The 10719-nt window shown below is 32.4% G+C and overlaps 1 non-coding gene across 1 annotated transcript; it reads right to left on the bottom strand.

Moving 5' to 3' along the window:
• Nucleotides 1-9204: 9204 nt before the first annotated feature.
• Nucleotides 9205-9284, bottom strand: TRNAL-UAG (transfer RNA leucine (anticodon UAG)). Its single transcript has one exon. It is a non-coding gene; the product is annotated as a tRNA-Leu (tRNA).
• Between the last annotated feature and the right edge of the window lie 1435 nt (nt 9285-10719).

The raw sequence follows: 10719 nt of genomic DNA, 5'->3' as shown, positions 1-10719 counted from the left end.
AGAAGAAAACAGGGGTTCTGTTGAATTTCAAGTATTCAGTTTCACCAATAAGATACGGAGACTTGCTTCACATTTGGAATTACACAAAAAAGATTTTTCATCGGAAAGAGGTCTACGAAGACTTTTGGGAAAACGTCGACGTTTGCTGGCTTATTTGGCAAAGAAAAATAGAGTACGTTATAAGAAATTAATCGGTCAGTTGAATATTCGGGAGCAGTAATTTAATCGTTCAAATTTTTTTCTTGTTTTATTATTTTTTTAGTAGTCTTATAGTAGTCTTAGATTTTTCATTTTGATGAGCCTCGCTTTGAGGAATTCATGGAATAATCCATTTTCATGGAATAATGAATTAAGGAAGAAAGGATATGAGTCTACCGCTTACAAGAAAAGATCTCATGATAGTCAATATGGGCCCTCAACACCCATCAATGCATGGTGTTCTTCGACTGATCGTTACTCTCGATGGTGAGGATGTTATTGATTGTGAACCCATATTAGGGTATTTACACAGAGGAATGGAAAAAATCGCGGAAAACCGAACTATTATACAATACTTACCTTATGTAACAAGGTGGGATTATTTAGCTACTATGTTTACAGAAGCAATAACAGTAAATGCACCAGAATTCTTGGAGAATATTCAAATACCACAAAGAGCCAGCTATATTAGGGTAATTATGTTAGAATTAAGCCGGATAGCTTCTCACTTGCTATGGCTTGGACCTTTTATGGCGGATCTCGGCGCACAGACTCCTTTTTTCTATATTTTTAGAGAGAGAGAATTAATATATGATCTATTTGAAGCTGCTACAGGTATGCGAATGATGCACAATTACTTTCGCATCGGAGGAGTAGCCGCCGATCTACCTTATGGATGGATCGATAAATGTTTAGATTTCTGTGATTATTTTTTACGCGGAGTTGTTGAATATCAACAACTTATTACACAGAATCCAATTTTTTTAGAGCGAGTTGAAGGAGTAGGTTTTATTAGCGGAGAAGAAGCAGTAAATTGGGGCTTATCGGGACCGATGTTACGAGCTTCTGGAATACAATGGGATCTTCGTAAAGTAGATCCTTATGAGTCTTACAACCAATTTGATTGGAAAGTCCAATGGCAAAAAGAAGGGGATTCGTTAGCTCGCTATTTAGTACGAATTGGTGAAATGAGGGAATCCATCAAAATAATTCAACAAGCTGTAGAAAAAATTCCTGGAGGACCTTATGAAAATTTAGAAGTCCGACGCTTTAAGAAAGAAAATAATTCTGAATGGAATGATTTTGAGTATAAATTTCTTGGTAAAAAACCTTCGCCCAATTTTGAATTGTCAAGACAAGAGCTTTATGTAAGAGTAGAAGCCCCAAAAGGTGAATTAGGGATTTATCTAGTAGGAGATGATAGCCTTTTCCCCTGGAGATGGAAAATCCGTCCACCCGGGTTTATTAATTTGCAAATTCTTCCTCAGCTAGTTAAAAAAATGAAATTGGCTGATATCATGACGATATTAGGTAGTATAGATATCATTATGGGGGAAGTTGATCGTTGAAATGATAATAGATAGGGTAGAGGTAGAAACTATCAATTCTTTTTCGAAATTGGAATTATTAAAAGAAGTCTATGGACTGATATCGATTCTACCCATTTTGACCCTCCTTTTGGGAATAACAATAGAGGTACTCGTAATTGTGTGGTTAGAAAGAGAAATATCTGCGTCGATACAACAACGTATTGGTCCTGAATATGCTGGCCCCCTGGGCCTGCTTCAAGCTATAGCAGATGGGACTAAGCTACTTTTTAAAGAAGATATTCTGCCATCCCGAGGAGATATTTCTTTATTTAGCATTGGACCCTCTATAGCAGTCATATCAGTTTTATTAAGTTTTTTAGTTATCCCTTTGGGATATCATTTTGTTTTAGCCGATCTTAGTATTGGTGTTTTTTTATGGATTGCCATTTCAAGTATAGCTCCTATTGGTCTTCTTATGGCAGGATATAGCTCAAATAATAAATATTCTTTTTCAGGCGGTCTACGAGCTGCTGCTCAATCCATTAGTTATGAAATACCATTAACTTTTTGTGTGCTAGCAATATCTCTACGTGTGATTCGTTAAAATAGATCTTTTTCCTATAAAATCCATTAACTATTTATATTCCTTTTCTTATTTAGTATTTGGGTTGGTAAGTTAAACTAGATAGCTATATGAGTGAAACAAAACAGCTTATAAATTTGTAGTAAAAAGAAAAAATCTCATTTCCTACGTACAAGAAAAAAGTGGAAGTAAACATAAGCAGTGTAAACTCTTTATCCCAAGGTTGATATTTTTTAATTAGTCATCATATCTTGAAGCGGCCAAGAATAAAGGATTCACGATATGGAATTCCATTACTAGAATACTCCTAGTTATTACTATAACTTAATAATCCATAAGAAGAATCCACCAAAAGTTAGTGAAGGGTTAGGAACACTAAAGTACATAAAGGATTAGTAATGGAAAATCTAAAACATTAGAGATTTTTGCCCATAAAAGGAATCATAATAAGGACTTGCAATTTGTAGAAATTATCAAGTAGTACTTTCTTCGGATTCCGATCCAGAGTATGTTCCCATTCACTTGTTAAGGAAATGGCTATCAAGAACGAATTAACCCTTTATCCATTTTTTCTTTTTAAATACCCCCTCCCTGGGGAAAGAAGAATAGTAAAAAAGATATGGAGTGCACTAGAAAAAATTTTCATTATTTCCTTCCTCTATCCATATTCATGCAGAATTGCTCATGAACTAATACCCAACTCTTTCCATTTATTAATTGAATTCCTATAACAAGTAACAAGTGTTTTATTCCAAGATTAAGTTATTACTGAACAAAGAAAAATTTTCATTATATTATAAAGGATGAGATCAATTCGGAAGCGCTTTTTCTTATTCTAGCAGACGGAATTCCTTTGGTCTAATTTAGGACTTTCAAATCTATTTTATTTTATCTAATTCTATCTACGCCCCCGGGGCTAGGAACAAAACAGTCCTTTCCTTTTTCTGATCATAGAGAAGCCGTATGAAGCTAAGGTTTCATGTACGGTTTTGAAATAGCGGTGGGAACTGTGATGTTATCACCGACTATGATTATCTAACAGTTCAAGTACAGTTGATATAGTTGAAGCACAGTCAAAATACGGTTTTTTTGGATGGAATATTTGGCGTCAGCCTATAGGTTTTCTGGTTTTTTTAATTTCTTCTTTGGCAGAATGTGAAAGATTACCCTTTGATTTACCAGAAGCGGAGGAAGAATTAGTAGCAGGTTACCAAACTGAATATTCCGGTATCAAATATGGTTTATTTTATCTTGTTTCTTACCTAAATTTATTAGTTTCTTCTTTATTTGTAACAGTTCTCTACTTGGGCGGGTGGAATTTATCTATTCCCTATATATCCTTTTTTGATTTTTTCCAAATGAATAAAGCAGTTGGAATTTTGGAAATGACAATGGGTATATTTATTACATTAACTAAAGCTTATTTATTTCTCTTCATTTCTATCACAATAAGATGGACTTTACCGAGGATGAGAATGGATCAGTTATTAAATCTTGGATGGAAATTTCTTTTACCTATTTCCCTGGGCAATCTCTTATTAACAACCTCTTCTCAACTTGTTTCACTATAAATAAGATAATACAATAATAGTAAGAATATTTTCAACACAAAAGCTCTCTCAAACAAGAGAAAGAAACATATCTTTTTCATAGATATTTAGAATGAATATGTTCCCTATGGTAACTGGGTTCATGAGTTATGGTCAACAAACAATACGTGCTACAAGGTACATAGGTCAAAGTTTCATAACTACCTTATCCCACACAAATCGTTTACCTATAACGATTCACTACCCTTATGAAAAATCAATTACACCAGAGCGTTTCCGAGGGCGAATCCACTTTGAATTTGATAAATGTATTGCTTGTGAAGTATGTGTTCGCGTATGTCCGATAGATTTACCCGTTGTGGATTGGAGATTTGAAAAGGATATTAAAAGAAAACAATTGCTTAATTATAGTATTGATTTCGGAGTTTGTATATTTTGTGGCAATTGTGTTGAGTACTGTCCAACAAGCTGTTTATCAATGACTGAAGAATATGAACTTTCTACCTATGATCGTCATGAATTGAATTACAATCAAATTGCTTTAAGTCGGTTACCAATCTCCATAATGGGAGATTACACAATTCAAACAATTAGGAATTCGTCTGAAAGTAAAATAAACAAAGAAAAATCTTCGAATTCAAGAACGATTACTGATTACTAAACTTTGATTTTGTCTTTCTGTTATAAAAATCTAATAATTCTTTATTAAACTTTAAAATTAAACTATAAAGAAAAACGAAAAACTACTGCTTATTGGAAATTATTTCTTATTTTAAATCAGACTAGATTTTCGTGATATAATATAATTTATAACTATAAGTTTATACACAAAAAAATACCCTAATCCTTTTTTCCTTCCTTGAATCCTTTAGTTTTAGTCAGTTCATGAAAAATTTTATACTATTAATTTCTTTTTATCCATAATGGATTTACCTGGACCAATACATGAGATTCTTATGCTATTTGGGGGATTTGTTCTTCTACTAGGGGGTCTAGGAGTAGTATTACTTACCAACCCCATTTATTCTGCCTTTTCGCTGGGATTAGTTCTTGTTTGTATATCCTTATTCTATTTTTTATTAAATTCCTACTTTGTAGCTGTCGCACAACTTCTTATTTATGTGGGAGCCATAAATGTCTTGATCATATTCGCTGTAATGTTCGTAAATGGCTCAGAATGGTCTAAAGATAAGAATTATTGGACTATTGGAGATGGGTTCACTTCACTCGTTTGTATAACTATTGTTTTTTCACTAATGACTACTATCCCAGATACGTCGTGGTATGGAATTCTTTGGACTACAAGATCAAACCAAATAGTAGAACAGGGTCTCATAAATAATGTTCAACAAATTGGAATTCATTTAGCAACCGATTTTTATCTTCCGTTTGAACTCATTTCCATAATTCTTCTAGTTTCTTTAATAGGTGCAATTACTATGGCTCGGCAATAAGAAAACTTAGAAAAAGTACAAATTATAAGAATTGCAAATCTAAAATAAATAACTAAAGAATCACAATTTTGATTTAGTAAAATCCATCTACTGCCAACAAATACCTCCTTTTTTTTTTTTTTTTTTTTCTTTTGTTGTGTAATTGTTCTATTGTAATTAATTGAATCGGTTCAATTCTTGCCCTCATATTGAAATGAATCGAGATTGATAAGGAGTTAGTTAATGATGTTTGAGCATGTACTTTTTTTGAGTGTCTATTTATTTTCGATTGGTATCTATGGATTGATCACAAGCCGAAACATGGTTAGAGCTCTAATATGTCTTGAACTTATACTGAATTCAATTAATCTAAATCTCGTAACATTTTCTGATCTATTTGATAGTCGCCAATTAAAAGGAGATATTTTCGCAATTTTTGTTATAGCCCTTGCAGCTGCTGAAGCCGCTATTGGACTATCCATTCTTTCTTCCATCCATCGTAATAGGAAATCCACTCGTATCAATCAATCTAATTTATTGAATAATTAGACTTTTGAATAATTAGACATAGAATCCTCTAAACAAAGGCGCACATATTAAAATAAATAGAAATCAATACTATTTTCTTAGTATTATTTGAGAATATCCATTTTTTTTAGTAGATTATTGCATAGTATTCTTTTTCACTTAAATGAATTTTTGTATTTGTAATTCATTGATATTGCAATTTGAATATTGCAATAATTTATATTGAAAAGACGATAGCCAATTTATTGGCTAATTCGAATTCGTCTGTACAATTCGTAAAATTCTTTCTTATTTCTTATTTATTGTTGAAATCCAAAATTAAAGTCTCTTGGCTCTCTTCACGCTTTCTCACAAACAGATTAAAAAATAGATTTTTTTTTTTGAAGTTTGGATAAACCATTGCTTCGTCTGGTGTCTACAATACTATGACTCATTATAGTACTAATTTCATTTTTACCAGATCGAAAAATTTTATGTTGAAAAGAAAAATTTATAGATCCAATGTCACATTCCGTAAAAATTTACGATACATGTATAGGATGCACTCAATGTGTACGAGCTTGTCCAACAGATGTATTAGAAATGATACCCTGGGATGGATGTAAAGCCAAGCAAATTGCTTCCGCGCCGAGAACCGAAGATTGTGTGGGTTGTAAGAGATGTGAATCTGCCTGCCCGACAGATTTTTTAAGTGTCCGCGTTTATTTAGGGCCTGAAACAACACGTAGCATGGCTCTATCTTATTGATACGTTACAAAAAACTTCACTCGAATCGTCTGATTCCTCTTTACCGAAGAAGCCTGTGCTCGAAATAATCGAGCACGGGCTTTTCTGGTCAAAACGTATCTTGTCTTTATCACTTTATCATGAGTTATTTTCCTTGGTTAACAATACTTGTTGTTTTGCCGATATTTGCAGGTTCATTAATTTTCTTTTTACCTCATAAGGGAAACAAAGTCGTTAGGTGGTATACTATATCTATTTGTTTATTAGAATTCCTTCTAATGACTTATGCGTTCTGTTATCATTTCCAACTGGAGGATCCCTTAATCCAATTAAAGGAGGATTATAAATGGATAGATGTCTTCGATTTCCACTGGAGATTGGGAATCGATGGACTTTCATTAGGATCTATTTTATTGACAGGATTTATCACTACTTTAGCTACTTTAGCAGCTTGGCCAATTACACGGAATTCGCGATTATTCTATTTCCTGATGCTCGCAATGTATAGTGGTCAAATAGGATTATTTTCTTCGCGAGACCTTTTACTTTTTTTTATCATGTGGGAGTTAGAATTAATTCCTGTTTACTTACTTTTATCCATGTGGGGGGGGAAGAGGCGTCTATATTCAGCTACAAAGTTTATTTTGTATACTGCAGGCGGTTCCATTTTTTTCTTAATCGGAGTTCTGGGTATGGGCTTATATGGTTCCAACGAACCAGGATTAGATTTGGAAAGATTAATTAATCAATCATACCCTGCAACCTTGGAAATACTTTTATATTTTGGCTTCCTTATTGCTTATGCTGTCAAATTGCCGATTATACCCCTACATACGTGGTTACCAGATACCCATGGGGAAGCACATTATAGTACATGTATGCTTTTAGCGGGAATATTATTAAAGATGGGAGCATATGGATTGATTCGGATCAACATGGAATTGTTACCTCATGCTCATTATCTATTTTCGCCCTGGTTAGTAATAATAGGAGCGATCCAAATAATCTATGCAGCTTCAACTTCTCTTGGTCAACGAAATTTCAAAAAAAGAATAGCTTATTCCTCTGTATCTCACATGGGTTTCATAATTATAGGAATTGGTTCCATAACCAACATTGGACTCAATGGAGCTATTTTACAAATATTATCCCATGGATTTATTGGTGCTACACTTTTTTTCTTGGCAGGAACCGCTTCTGATAGAATGCGTCTTGTTTATCTCGAAGAACTGGGGGGAATATCTATCCCAATGCCTAAAATTTTTACCATGTTTAGTAGCTTTTCAATGGCTTCTCTTGCCTTACCAGGAATGAGTGGTTTTGTCGCAGAATTAGTAGTATTTTTTGGACTAATTACTAGTCCAAAATTTCTGTTAATGCCAAAAACACTAATTACTTTTGTAATGGCAATTGGAATGATATTAACTCCTATTTATTTATTATCTATGTTACGCCAGATGTTCTATGGATACAAGCTATTTAATGTTCCAAACGCAAATTTTGTGGATTCTGGACCACGAGAACTCTTTATTTTAATCTGTATCTTTTTACCAGTAATAGGAATTGGTATTTATCCAGATTTTGTTCTCTCCCTATCCGTTGACAGGGTAGAGGCTCTCTTATCCAATTATTATCCTAAATAGGTTTGCTTTTTTTTACTCGTCTGCTCTATTAATGCAGAAATAAGTAAAAAAGTATATAATGCAGAAATAAGTAAAAAAGTATAATTAGATCTATCTCGAATTTTTGAGAACCCTTTGATAAGGCGTTCAAGGGGTTCTCAAATAAAACATAAAAGTAAAAACCTTCATTTCATGAAGGTTTTATTTTATGTAATCATTTAGGTGTTAATGTAAACGAACCATAACTATGTAAGCCTATTCCTAATAGATTTATACCAAAATAACAAATCCAAATTATAAGAAATCCTATCAAAGCTATAAGTGCAGAATTCGTACCCTTCCAATTTGGATTTGTTCTACTATGTAAATAAATTGCGAATATGGTCCAAGTAATAAATGCCCAAGTTTCCTTAGGATCCCAATTCCAATAGGATCCCCAGGCCTCATTAGCCCATACTGCTCCACAAAGAATACCTACGGTTAAAAGGGTAAATCCTAGGCTAATGACACGATAACTCCAAGAATCCAAACGCTCCGTTAATTGATATTTGTAATAATTTGGAAATGAAGGGACAGAGGTTCTTTTTAAAGCACTTCTTTTTGCATAAAAATATTTAATATCACTAAAGAAAAATGTTTTATTTAAAACATTTTTTTTCTTTTTAGAAAAGAAATGGAAATTATTTCGAAATCTAATGATTAGAATAGCGGCAGATAATAAGGATCCGCACAAAAGAGTTGCATAGCTTAATAACATCATACTGACATGCATCATTAACCACTGAGATTGTAGAGCAGGTACTAGTATCGTGGATTGATGCATTTCAGTTAAAAGACCCGATGTGGCAAAGCCTTGCGTTAAAATAGTACTTGGCGTAGTTATTGTGCTTAAATCATTTTTAGAGTTCTGTATTTTAGGAATGGTATGAAGAATATACAGGGCCCATGAAAGGAAGATCAATGACTCATATAAATTACTTAATGGAAAATGTCCCGAGGAAGCCCAACGAGAAACTAAGAATCCTGTTATAGAGAAAAAAGTAACTATCATTCCTTTTTCTGACGAATCGCGTAATCCTCCAAGTTCACGAACTAATAAGGTTATAAAATGAATCGTAATCACAATTGAAATCGTTGAGAAAGAGATATGAGTTAGTATATGTTCTAAAGTTGCAAATAGCATAAGGGGAAGGTCCCATTACAAAATTGTAAATTTCGAATTGATTTCTAATCTATTGTATTCTTTTTCAAGAATGCCGCCACTCGGATTCGAACCGAGATGCTTGAGCACTGCTTCCTAAGAGCAGCGTGTCTACCAATTTCACCATGGCGGCTAACTTCAAATAATAGGTAACTTAAAAGAATAATAGCTATTATCTTGGGAATCGTCGATATTGGGAAAGTCCATAAAATTTAGGAACATTAGAGTTTTCATTAAAATAGACTTCGTTTGGTAGTATCGTTTCCATTTTTTTTTTTTACAATAAACTCTTGCTTTGCCCAATAGAAACACAAACACTGCTTGAAAGAGTTGGAACTTCTTTTTTCTAACTTGCAATTATAGAACTAATTTTTTCTAATTAATTTCCCCTTTACATTTTGAAAATTCTTTCAATACAATGAAAAAAATCCAAAAGGGTTTCTATTTAATGATGAAATTAAAATAAAATGGATAAATAGAAAAGGCTTTTTGGATTTTTTAAAAATTTCTAGAATGAAAGTCTTTATGCTCTTATTAATAAGATTTACTAACCTTATGATTTTGGAGAAGATAGGTGGAAGTTGTAAGTCCTATTGTAAGAATACTCCACTTTTCATAATTTTCCTAATAGAATATGAGGATTCTATTAGGAAAATTATGAAAAGTTCATTGATAGGAAAAGAATACTTAGCACACAGTATACCAAACAAAACTTTTTTTTTCTTGTATATATAAGATAAGAGGGGTTTTTTGTTCTAAGAATATTGTACCGAGTAATTCGACACATAAAAGTACATTCAAAGAAGAATCCAAATTATTAAATAATTGGAATTCTTTTTTGATAAGTCAATTCATATTATTCCAAAATCTTATTATTTGTTTGTTGCCCAGAAAAACCCTTTGGTTTTGGATGCTCATTACCGCTCGAAAATGATCTTGATTTTACTAAAGAATAAGATTGTACTATGGAAAAATAAGTCTTTTTCTTCCAAATATTTTTACGAATACGCTTTTTTGACATTGAAGTACGTTTTTTTGGAACTGCCATTCAAAAAGGAAATTACTTTTTTCTAGTTGTATGTGAAAGACATCTATTGCTGCAAATCAATCCTTCTTTCTTCTTTTTATTAGTATTTATACTTAGATACTGAAAGATACTTAAATTTTGAATTATTTTTTACTTCATTTTGTCTAATGCGGATAAGACAACAAGAATTTTTTAACATTTTTTCTTTATATATTTTATACTTTTTTTTTAATAATATAGAATATATAGAAGGGTTTCTCATTTAAATCTATTTATATCTATTTATATATCAAGTATACTCCATATATAGATATATGGTATGGAAGCCTATCCCCCATATAAGATAAGACGGGGGGATAAAAAGAAGGGAAAATGAAAATAGTTAATTAAGTTCAGAATGGTATTCCATAAAGGAAAGGAATTCCAATCAAAACAAAAAATACTGAGTCTCTTAAACAAGACATTCTAAAACTTAGGTAATTTATAGTCATTAGAATTTTAGTTCTATATGAAGTAAGGACTATTCGATAATTTCTTATAA

This window comes from Triticum urartu, unplaced genomic scaffold (assembly GCF_056163025.1).
Source record: "Triticum urartu cultivar PI428250 unplaced genomic scaffold, HENAU_Tu73 scaffold1526, whole genome shotgun sequence".
NCBI lineage: Eukaryota > Viridiplantae > Streptophyta > Magnoliopsida > Poales > Poaceae > Triticum > Triticum urartu.
This window is presented reverse-complemented; position numbering and strand designations above follow the sequence as displayed.